Genomic DNA, 12,479 nt, shown 5'->3' with positions numbered 1-12,479 from the left:
TATTATTATTATTATTATTATTATTATTATTATTATTATTATTATTATTATTGGATATATAGTTTATATATTGTATACATTACTAAATAGAGCCAGCATGGTGCAGTGATTTGAGTGTTGGACTAGAAGTCTGGAGACTAAGGTTTGATTCTCAGCTCAGTCATGAAACCCACTGGGAGACCTTGGGCTGAGAGACACTCTTACAACCTCAGAGGAAAGCAATGGCAAACCTCCTCTGAACCAATCTTGCCAAAAAAAAAAAAAACATGATTGGGTCATCTCAGGGTCATCATAAGTTGGAAAAGACAATAGCAACAACAGCATCTTGTTAAAGGACAAATATATGATAGATCCAAAGGTTCCTCTTCTATGGAAGAACTCCTTCCACTGGTGCAAAAATGTTTCTAGACCTGTGAGTCTATCCCTGTTTTGCACAATATGCAACATATTTAATACATTGTTTATATAATTAAAAGAATGTAATGCTGGCATTGTGGCCAGTTTAACAGAACCCAGCCACACATGCAACTGCACTTGTATCAATCAGCTCAAAAACTGCATAATTTTAAAATGTTAAATATCCATATTAAATATCTTACTATAACTAGCAAGATATAAACAAGTCAAAGGATAGCGAACCTTATCTTGTAATGCATACACACTACTCAGCATAGTGTGATTTTAAAGTCTAGATTATTTTTAAAACTTGGGAATGTCTGCTTACGTAAGTCATAACTATCAAAGCAGAGCCATGAGTCATTTCTGCATGGTCATCCTTAGCATGCAAAAAATAGCTTGTTTATGCTGGCGTTACATGATACTCTGACACTGCTGCCAAACTAGATGGTTAGCTAGGGCTTATCTGAGCAGAAATACACATTATGAGTAAATGGGCCACTCATGTGCAATCAATGGTTAACATAAAAAGAAGAAATATAGGGTGAGATGTACATACACTAGTATGCAGCTCTAGTCAAGCTTGACTTTCTTCCTCTTTGTCTTTGCTCAGAGGTAGAGATATACATTTTCTTATTTTCTTCTAATAGACAAAAAGAATTATTTCAAATTTTCCACTGCATGCAACTGTAAAAGATTATAAGAATTTTGCGTATTTTTGAGAATTTGTCACATTTCAAGACTTTGGGGGTTCCCCCCCAAAACATTTGAGCAAAAACATTACTTCTCCCCATCTCTCTCTCTCTCTCTCTCTCTCTCTCACACACACACACACACACACACACACACACACGGAGGGAGGGATGAATCAGAAGGGACAGAAATAAGTTTTGTTGCACAAATCTGGCCAAATGCTTCCAAAAGGCAAAAAAAAGTTGGGGGGGGGACCCTTATAGTAGTACCCATTTTTTCAAAGGGATGGACATTGTCTCAAGGATCTTCTGTTCTCCTATTTAGGGATTCCCTAAATTTTCATGGTGCACATGGAGCTCAAGGAAGGAGGGGAGATTACGAGTTTGGGGGAAGTGATGGGATGCAGCACACTATGGATCCTTGCCATAAACCACTAAGACTCAAGTACAGTTGGCATAGATTCTTTATCCGTGAATTCAACGATACGTAGCTTGAAAATATATTTCTAATATAAATTCCAAAAATCAAGCTGTGATTTTGTCATTTTATTATGCCATTGTATTTAATAGGAATTCAGCATCCATGGATTTTGGTAACCACAGGGAGACCTGGATCCAAACCCAGATAGATACTATGGGCTGATCCAGCAAGGCAATATTTTCTTCTTTTTACACTTATCTTGTTCTCACTCAAATGCAGATCATCCCAGAACAGAAGTAATCCATGAATTTTGTACAATTTTCTGGAGAACTCAAGTAACCATTTTTAATTCACTTTGGGAAATGATGAATTGACATCTTAATGTATGCTAAGATCCAGCAATGCAAAGAAGAAGAAGAAGAAGAAGAAGAAGAAGGAGAAGGAGAAGGAGAAGGAGAAGGAGAAGGAGAAGGAGAAGAAGAAGGGAAGGAAGGAAGGAAGGAAGGAAAGGAAGGAAGGAAGGAAGGAAGGAAGGAAGGAAGGAACGTGGGAAAGCAATAATTTTATTGAGAGGAACTCAACTGTATAATGTATATCCAGGCGTAGCAATACAATAAAGAACATGGGTTTCGTCTTGCATTTAAAATCCATAGAGGACCCCTTTTCTGTATTAAATTAAGAGAATATGCTATGCAGGAGACTGGGGAGGGGAATACCACATCTACTAGCCCAACCCTTATACAGATGGTTCTGGATAAAGAACCAAAGATCTGTGAGCGCAGTAACAAATAACGTGGCTGCTTTTACATTCAAACCTTTCCTTTCCAGTCTTGCAAATACAGTGAGCCTGCATTTTACACGGGCGCGCCATATGCAGCTTTCAGCATACACTGAAAGCCGTGCCGGAAGAGCCCATTGTGTGCCCCATAAGAACTAATGGGGCGCATGCCCTTGGCATGCGTGCACCACCGCATTGACATGCACCGTGGGCGCGAGCCCCATTACGTCCTATGGGGCTTCAGCATACACTGATTTCCCTTTATACTGAGGGATCAAGAACGGATCCCCTCATAAGGGGAGGGCCCACTGTTATTCAGTATATGTACACACTTCCATACTATCAAAACCCATTAATAAAGTCACTAGAACTACAGGGTGGTGGCTTCCTGCAAACTATAGATTTCAAACCTGGAAACAGCCTTAGGATCATTATCTTCTTTGCACATTATTGGACACAAATGTCTGACAACATTCTTTTGTTAGTTTTTAACACAGATTAGCATTAAATATACACAAAACCTATTCATGGCATGCATTAGTCTTGCCTTCTCATTTAATGAGGGTTTGCAGTTCCCACTTCAAATGCTGGTTAGCATTAACAAAGGGGTGAAACAGACAGCTCCTTTTGTGGTGGCTTCCTGGCAGCTTGGGAGCATATAGTTCAGATCAGGGGTTCCCAACCTGGGTGTCACCAGGTCGGGAATCCCCCTGCCTCCCCCTCCCCTTTTCTCCGCGGGTGCCAGCGCTAGCGCAGGCACTGCGCAAGGAAAAGGGGATGGGGCAGGGCTCCCTCCTCTTTCCCTTCTCCCTGCAAGGGCTGGCCCTGGCACAGGCACTCGCAAGGAGAAGGGGATGGGGCGGGGCCGCCTTCCTGCTCCTTCCCTTCCTTCCCGCGGCTGCACGCACCTTGGGGAAGAAGGAAAGGGGGGTCCTCCTGCTCATTCCCTTCCTTCCCGCGGCTGCATGCACCCACGGGGAGGAAGGAAAGGGGGGTCCTCCTGCTCCTTCCCTTCCTTTCTGCGACTGCCAGACAGCGGCGGGGAGGAAGGAAAGGGGGGCTGCCTCCTCCTCTTCTCCCCGCGGCTGCCAGACAACCACGGGGAGAAGGGGGGACGGGACTGCAAGCCCCAGAAGCCTTTGCAGCCAGAAGTCCCGCCCCTTCTCCCCTGGTGGCCTCCCTAATTGGTTGGGAGGCTGGGAAGGGGCGGGGCTTCTGGCCACAAAGCCTGCTGGGGCTTATAGGCAGCCGGAAGTCCCACCCCTTCCTGGCCTCCCAACCTATCAGGGGGGCCACGGGCGGGACTTTCATCTCCAATGGGGGTCATGGCCCAACAAAGGTTGGGAACTGCTGGTTTAGATGATGCACATCCCCAAGCTGACAGGAAGCCGCCGTGAAGCCAACTGCCTGACCACATGGGGGGCTGCTTTGTGGCGCTTCGGTGGCCCGGCATTTATAAGTAACACCCGTTTGTTTATATATCCTGATTTACTAGCCACAGTTTGCAGACAGTCAGAACAATGTTGTCAGACTTGGATGACTGCTGTGAATGATTTTATTGACACAAAACTTAAAAGCCTTTAGATGGAAAAGGCTGCAACTGAAGCTTCACACTGCAGTTGTGTTACTGCCAACCCATACAATTAGTGTTCGCTCTTTTTGTGTCTGCAATATATATCTCAACCCTAGTAAGTCTGAGAGATTCAATGTTATGAAGAAACTTTCAAGGCAGATTTTCAGCAACTCTGATTTTATAACCTGTTTCCCCACTGGAGCCACTCTGTGAGATACACAAATAGAAAGAGTATATAAACTACTGTGAAAATGATATATATGCGGTACTAAGTTTCAAAGTTTAATAATCTCTACAGGGGACTGGACGTTTGAGTATTCCTCAATATTCTTTTGGCAGAATGGATTTACAGGAAAATTGCTTCAGCTGAAAACACAGAGAAATTACTTTGTCTAAATCACACATGGGTGGACACAGAGTCTGCTACTAATAAAAATTAACTGACGAAAGGACTTTGCAAGAGGAAAAGAACAGGGAAATTCTGAAGAAAGCTGCTGGCAAACAAATTCAGCGCTACATGAAAAGAATATTGGGGAAAAACTGACGAGTGGAATAACAGGAAGCTTAGTCAGTTCTGCAAGAAATAAAAAGAATGTGTGTTTTGTGAGACAGAAGTAGGAAGGTAGTTCATTGTATTTGAAGCACAAATTAAGGGCCTGACTGAGTATTTACAGGGAAGAAAATAAAAAAATGAACTTCACAAAACATGGTAAAACCACTTTTCTGTACCACTAAATCCATAAAGCAGCTAGGATCATGCTATCTGAGAGATTCTTGGAGTTGTAATTTAAGAAACAAACTTTCTGACTCTGGAAATTCATAGGTTGTGATAGGCTATGACAGTGTGGCATAGTAGTTTGAGTGCTGGACTCTAACTCTGGAAACCAGGGTACAATGAAACCTACTGGGTGACCTTGGACAAGTCACACACTCTCAACCTCAGCGGGATGCAATGGCAAACCTCCTCTGAAGAAATCTTGCCAAGAAAATTCTTGGTTTGCCTTACGATTGCCCTAAGTCAGAAATAACTTGAAAGCATACATCACACACAGTCACATTAAGCCAGAATGATTATCTGTATAGTATATGATATCAAACCACAGAATCTAATGTTGAGTAAACAAGAAAGCAAAGTAGAAGGAAACATTTTAAGGCCCGAACTGCTATCTAGGAAAACAGAAACTAGCTGTCCTGATCTGGCAAACTGTACAAAAACTAATTAAAAAAACTACACACAGCAATTTATAATTAATTATTCATTACAATATTCATTTTGTACATTTATGTGCACTTGACTGCATGTGTTTAGGAACTTCCCCTTGACTGGGTACCCTGCTAATGCAGGTAGTCTTCTAATGTACATCACCTTAGTGCATTTAGTAGGTCTCTTCAGATTGCTGCATTTAAAATAAGAAGCCAATATTTGGAAGGCCAATATGCAGAAGGATGCCTGGAGGACGGCTTCCTTTCATTCATTATTTATTTTAATTTTTTTAAAAAAATAGCTTGATTTATTTATAAATAGCTTCTCTGGTTGACAGGATCCTCAGAGTGATGTACAATAAAACATAAAAATACTCCAGGTACAAAACATCCTTTGAAAGCCATTTTAAAAACCAAAGACACAATACAGTATAATAACATAGTTTCAACTGCCTGTCAGAAAGTCAAGCAGATGGTAGTCAGATGAACATCTTTCCTGCCGGGAATTCTTGGCAGGGAAAAAAAAAATCCACTCTTGTGTACTAACTAATCTAATATTTTGGCCTCCTCTGAAGATCCCAAAACCCAGGCAGGTTCACAAGGAAGGAAGAGTTCACTCAGTATTGCTAAATTATGATGACCCTAAGGTGTATCAAGGGTTGTTCTTAGCAGAATTTGTTCAGAGGGGGTTTCTCCTTTGTTCTTGCTTTCCTCTGAGGCTGAGAGAGTGTGACTTGCCCAAGATCATCTAATGGGTTTCCATGGTGGAGCAGGGATTCAAATCCTGGTCTCCACATGTCCTAGTCCAATGCTCAAACCACTACATCACACTGGCTCTTCACTGGACTTCGCTGGACTTCATTCAACATATCCAAGCCCTTTTGTGATCCCCTGGTGCAATCTCCCACATATTCACTCAAACACAAGGGTTAATTATTAAAGAAGAACCAGGGAACTGGCCAATTTGCACAGCAATTCCCTTCATATATTTTAATACTTAGAAGAATTGAAATGCAGCACCTCTTTCTAAATATGAATCAGAAGTAATAAAGTGAAATTCCCCTACTGTGATCATCATTGCCTCATCTGTTCTTTTTTTAATATATATATATATATATATATATATATATATATATATATATATACACATACATACACACACAAATTATATAATGAGGGACATCAAACCAACAGGAGAAAACCAACAGGAGAAACCTCATCTCTTCTATCTCATGTACTGCCTATCTTCTTTCCAAGACATATTTTTCCTACTCTTGCTACTTTCCCCAGACAGTTAACAACTTCTTTTTTTAAATCTCAAGTTGGCTTCAGTTAAATACTTAGCATGACAGTCTGAAGGAGAAGACGGACTGATTTCTGATCATCTGTAGCCATCAGAGGGATTAAGCAAACTAGCAGAGGAGGAATGAAGATCTCAACCCCTTCTTTGCCCAACTGCATGGAATGCTTTTCTTTGGCCTTCATGGAGTAACCACAGGAAACCAGAACTATTATTGAATATAAGACTGGGGTGCTTTTGGACCTTAAGAATAAGGAAGAGTGCCACACTAGGTGAGTGGAGCATTATAGCCTTCTTGGGCATGCAGAGGTCTGTGTATGGCCCTTTGTATCTGAACCAGTGGCAATCCTTATGGACAGTCAAAGAATAAACATAATTACAGCATCAATCTTTAAAAGGTACAAAGATCAGTGCTTGTTATGACATAAAATACATAGAAACATTTGATCTCCTGCAAACAGCAGGAGAAAAAGGAGGAAAGAGGAAATAATCCAAGCTGAGCTAATATGTTAAAAATTTAACCATCTTTGGTAAAAGAGAGTTGGATATTTCAACAACTCCAGCTAATGACAAAATGAAGCAGAAAGAATTAAGGAACATTCAAAGTCAGTGAAAGCAGAAAAATGTAAATTTTACCAATACTGTAATGGCATTCTGTTATTCTTTTACTGCTGCTGATAAAGGCAATGTCAACAACAAAAAAGGTGATCATTTCACAGAGCCTAGAGAGTACTGACCTAATCACAACTACTGCTTTATGCATCTTTGCCAAATCTGTAGTGGACAAAAGTACAGTATTTAATAGCCCTTGAAAGTGGAACTTATAATGTGACACCAGAACCTACATGTACTATAGATGGAAAAGAGTTTGACTAGAATTAAAATCTCTAATGAAATATCCATTCTGGTCTTCCAGAGACTTATTGTGAGATTGCACATACCTTGCTTGGGAAATATGTACATTTGTAATAGCTTTGGTGCATTTTTGAGGAATGAAATCTGCCCCAAACCATGCATACAGTAAAAGAAATTATAAGAAAAAAGATTCCACCTAGGCTGTTAACAGTGGGGCAGACTACCTCTGAAGAAGGTGGTCTCTTCTTCCTTGGTGCCCTTTGAAATTAGGATGGATGGCCATCTTTTGGAAATGATTTAGTTGGGTATGGCAGGGTGGTTCCCCTAGATGACCCTTGCTGTCCCTTCAAACTCTCTGATTTTATGATTCTATAAAAATGCAAATAGATACAGCTGAAAAATACAAACAAATTAAGAAAAATGTATTAGTAAGTATATTCAATAGAGAAAATGCATATGGGAAATATGTACATAGGAAGAAAAAATGATAGATGGAATAAGAAGGAAGATGTGATTCAGAGAAACACAATGAAATGCCCAGAGATGAATCCTATACAGGATGATGCATAACACTGAGACTGGGATGAAATACTTTAAGAACAGCTAGCAAATTAGCACTGGGTACTCAACATTTTTAGAAGAGACTGTGTGGACAGGGAGGAAAGGCAAAGGTGCAAATACCATCATATATTTTTTTTAAATGCAGAAAACAGGTTCATTGTGAAAGTACAGTTTGTGCCAGCCTGACCACGTACTAGGGATGAACTACTGAAGAGCATTCACATGCTCTGAGCCCTAGTTCCGCCACCATCATGTTGCATGCCCATCCACATGGCATGTGCCATGGTGACATCCATGGCACACAGCACCCAACCAGCGCTGGCTGGAAGGGGCATCATCATAGCACACAAATGTGCCTGTGATGCCCCTTCCAGGAAGCTGCCCAGAGCAGCTTCTTTTAGGGAATGGGTCAGTGCTGTAGCATGTGGCTGCTGTGGCACCAACCCAGGGCAGGAAGGGGCGGCTTCCAGCCACCCATCTGTACTACCCCTAAGTTATAGATATCCAGAGACTGTTACAATTACTTTTTGAATGCAGTTCCATGACTCCCCAGCCAGACTGGCTGAGCAATCCTTACTGGAGAAGTCTAAGAACAGTTGCCCACAAAAATAACTCTGGTCATTTAGGCTATACTGTACATGCTCACTAACCTCCCCCCCCCTTGTAATTTTTATAACATCCCCCTCATAACATCTTTTCTCAGTAAACATTTTTCTGCAGAATTCATTCAATGTGAGTTGAGCTGAGAAGCCCTCTCCCATAACACACACAGCTTTCTCCCTAGTAGGTTGAAAAATGACATTGCTTTCCCAGATTTTATTTTGAACACACTTATATTTATATACAAATGATGCTCTCCAGACATTACAAGACATGCAATGGCAAAACCTGTTCTTATATAGACAAGCTTTTAGTGATCTTATGTACATGGATCGTTTTGCTGTACATTGACTGATTAAACTATTGCATTATTTCACTGCTATAAATAATGTTTGTTAGCCATTCTTGTAATGCATGTAACTAAAACCAAAAAAGCATCTGCATTATTGAGTGTCATGTGGTGAAAGGAGAGAAATATTCAAATAGTAAATAATAGCAAACACAAATGACCTAAACCTCAAATCAATTGCTTTGACAATTTCCCCATTAGCTTCAATGGGAAAACTATGAAATAATGGGTCTGGGAACTTGACTACAAAAAGAAAAAAAAGTTTGCTATAGTCATTGGTGCCATTTAGATGTCAGGATTTCTGATCATCCAAAGGAAGGTTGCAGGATGGGGGGATATCATTTTTCTTCCCTTTCTTGTCTTCTTCTCTTTGAACATTTAGCTTCAATTCTCACTTCTTCCACAATTTGCAACTATGTCTGAATCCAAAATGGTATGAGTGAATCATCCAAATAAGCTCTTGGTTTGTGATCCTGGTCTAAAAAAGGTAATTGTTCACTCACTGCTTTAAATTAAATCACAAAACCACTAGTAGTCCCATTCATTTCTTGCATTGGTGCACAATCATCTGTACCAGACTTCAGAGTGACCTTACACAGGACTATCCATTCAATGACAGTGCAAACATGTCAAAATGCCAGCTGTTAAGTGGATCAAATCCATTAAAATAAGAAGCTAATGCTCACTATGTTTGTCACTCTTGACTACCACTTTGACACATCTATCAACAGATAGCCAGGCGTATGTTTACAGGGAAGGGTTAGAAATATTAGGGCTTTGCCCCTAAATAAGAATTCTTCTCCCTGCTCTATTAAAATGTTCCTTAAATCCCAAATTTCTAGCATTGAAAGAACATAAAAATTCAGTTAAGTATTTAGTAACATAATCTAAGCATTCAAAGAAAAGAGACAGGCAAAATTACCCAGGGAATTAGAAGGCAGCAATTAGAAGAGATCTAAATGTGAACAATTTCAGTGTCTTACTCTTTACAATGCTAGAAATTTGGAGACTGAAGGGAAATTTCATGGAGAGAGCCAATAATTGAAAGAGCAATGGTCTCAATTTGCCCTCCCCCATATTTACATCCCTGTGTATGGCATATGCATTGTACTTAGCACTGATGTTCTGTGTAAAGGCCACAACACAAATACATATTTGGGGAGGGGAGAACTAGTAAAAACAAAATAGAAAGAGATAAAAGCTGCCAGGCTATTGTGCATACCAAATGCTGGATGACACAAGGTTTTGGGATGATTCACCACCTCTCTTCTTAAATTCTGTACTTTTCTTATAAACAGTATAATCAAGTTATCAAACTTTCAAGGCTGCTTGCTAAAGTCATGTCATGAAATCTTACCAGCATCTTTATATAAATCTTATCTGCATGAGAGAAGAGAAAGGTGGATAGAATCCTTTAGTCATATAAAAATGCTCTCTTATACCAATTCTGCTCACCCCCCCAAAAAATGATGAAAACGATTTAGATAATAAATTTTCAACTAGTTTTGTAAACCTAACTACTACAGATACAGACTATATTTCTAGTGATTGGTTAAAGCATCTTTGCTAAAAGAGAAGGTGAAAGCCTTTGGTGATGTTTACATTTGGAAAAATAAGACTAAGGGACAAAAGAAAATTGACACTAAAGTTTTTTCTAATTGTGTATCTTACAGACCAGGTGGAAAAGTTTTCATCCTTCAATTGATTTAGATGTCAACTCCCAAGCCCTTGATCAATGACGTGAGACTGTGGGAGCTGTAGTCCCATGCAGAGCCAAATGTCCCCACCCCTAGTATAGACAAAGGAAACAGGAAAGAAAATGAACAAGAGAGAAAATCTCCTCCTCTCATTATATATAAAAATGACATTGATGAGTCTTAGATTACAGAAAGATAAGAGAAAGTATTTCTTTAGGTAGTGCATAATTAATTTATAAACTGATTGATGTAGGAAAACCTATTAACATACATGGCTTTAACAGATCTCACAAGCACGTGAAGGATAAGGTTTTACTGGGGCCTGACTCCAGGCTCAAAGGTAGTATTAATAATAAATATGAGGGCTTCCACTTATCACCACCTCTACCACCAATGTGTGGACTTCCTCTGTCCCACCTCTCTGACTACCAACTGTGGGGACCTCCTTACTTTTGAGTCTTTAAGGCCAGGTCCCCTGACATGAAAGTCACTTAACATCACTTCTGGAAAGCCCTCTTTGTGGGCTTTCCAGAAGACTCTGGTTGGCCACTAATAAGAAGCAAACTGTTGGACTACATGAATTTCTGATCTGACCCAGCAGGACTCTTCTTATAGTTGTATGAGATTGCAGAGTATGAAAAGCTTATTTATTTGGACTACAACTCCTAGCCAGTATGGCCAAAAGCTTAGTATTTTTGACTAAAAGCCCTTCATTACTTTAACAGGCTCCAAGTCTCACAGTTACCTTTTGGGAGTGCTACAAATTTGTGTACTACAACTCCTAAAATCCCACAGCCAGCAGTGTCACTGATGGCTAGGAGATGCAAGAAGCTATAGTCCTAAATAATAATGTTTCCAAGTTCCATCAGATCATTAACCATTAGCAGAGTGTTTAGTTTGAACTGAAATGTAATACAACAGAGAGAATGAAAAATAAAAAATTCTACACATATTAGAATAAATGCAATGGCATGATCAGTACATAATCCCGCTTGCTTTAAAACATAAATTAGCTTTTCGTTATCAGCTTGTAACTGACAAGCCATAGCTGGTAGCCTAGATAAATTCTGATGCAATTGCAATTACAATTACTGGTATAAATTCAACAGCAGCACCCAAGTCAATAATCTTGAAAATCTTGCAACAGAGCTGTGCACTCATTTGGAGCCGGTGTCCCCATTATTGGTTGTGCCTACTGGCATTTTCATTATAATAACATCATACAAGAGTAAGAGAATATATACTGAAGAGGATTTATAAACCATGCCCAAGATGTAAATTGTGAGCATGGCAAAGGTCCAACACTCCTTTGCACTGCTCAAGCACCACAAAGCGAGGCTAGGAAAATCAGAATTTAGTAACTTTTCTTTAAATGTACAGACAACACATAATAAAAACATGAGCTTGAAACTAGAAACCCCTCAATAATACTGCTGTATCCTGGAATACTGCCGTAGCCCGGAAATGAATCTGTTCTTGGTTTTAGTCCAAACATTAAAGAACATATGGCCCAAACAGGTTCAGTTCCTTGGCTCTCTCCTTTAAAAATCAAACTAAAACCCAGAATGGATTTACTACCTGGCAGCCACCAGCTGCCACTCATTTACATATATTTCCTCTACTCTGCATGGAGAAGGTCAGTAATTAAAGCAGCTTCATGCATGCATTTTAATTGCCTGATAATTGCAGCTTCAAGTGAGGCCTCTCATGTGTGAATGCAATGCCGCCAAAAGAAATTCTGTACAGTATCTCCACCTATCATCTAAATTAGAATACTTGGAGCTGGGCCTACCAATCAAAGAAAATAAATGGGATAAAATTAGGAGATCTTTCCCATATAAGTTGTTGTCTGCAACAGTAAGTGAGGTTACTATTAAAGTGATACATTGCTGGTATGTGTGCCCCTTGAGACCACACAGAATCAAGAATGATTTCTCAAACAAATGTTACAGAGGCTGACTTATTGGAGCACATGTGGGTCTGTTGCCCTACAATAATTCCATGTTGGTAGGATGTATTGATTGGATTAACAAAATAACTAGTCAAAATGCATG

The 12,479-nt window shown here is 39.9% G+C and overlaps 1 protein-coding gene across 20 annotated transcripts in view; it reads right to left on the bottom strand.

The window, feature by feature from the left end:
- Positions 1 to 12,479, bottom strand: part of MBNL1 (muscleblind like splicing regulator 1) — a 248,237-nt gene that overhangs the window by 130,861 nt on the left and 104,897 nt on the right. Inside the window, exon 1 of one of the 20 annotated variants that reach the window (XM_042458839.1) lies at positions 956 to 977. The exons of the other annotated variants lie outside the window; for them this stretch is intronic. The gene's annotated coding sequence lies outside the window, so the exon portion shown is untranslated. Of the gene's footprint in view, positions 1 to 955; positions 978 to 12,479 lie in introns of those variants that run through there. 20 annotated transcript variants of the gene reach the window in all.

Source organism: Sceloporus undulatus, chromosome 3, assembly GCF_019175285.1.
Source record: "Sceloporus undulatus isolate JIND9_A2432 ecotype Alabama chromosome 3, SceUnd_v1.1, whole genome shotgun sequence".
In the NCBI taxonomy this organism is placed as follows: domain Eukaryota; kingdom Metazoa; phylum Chordata; class Lepidosauria; order Squamata; family Phrynosomatidae; genus Sceloporus; species Sceloporus undulatus.
Note: the sequence above shows the minus strand (reverse complement) of the source record. Positions and strands in the feature narration are given on the sequence as shown.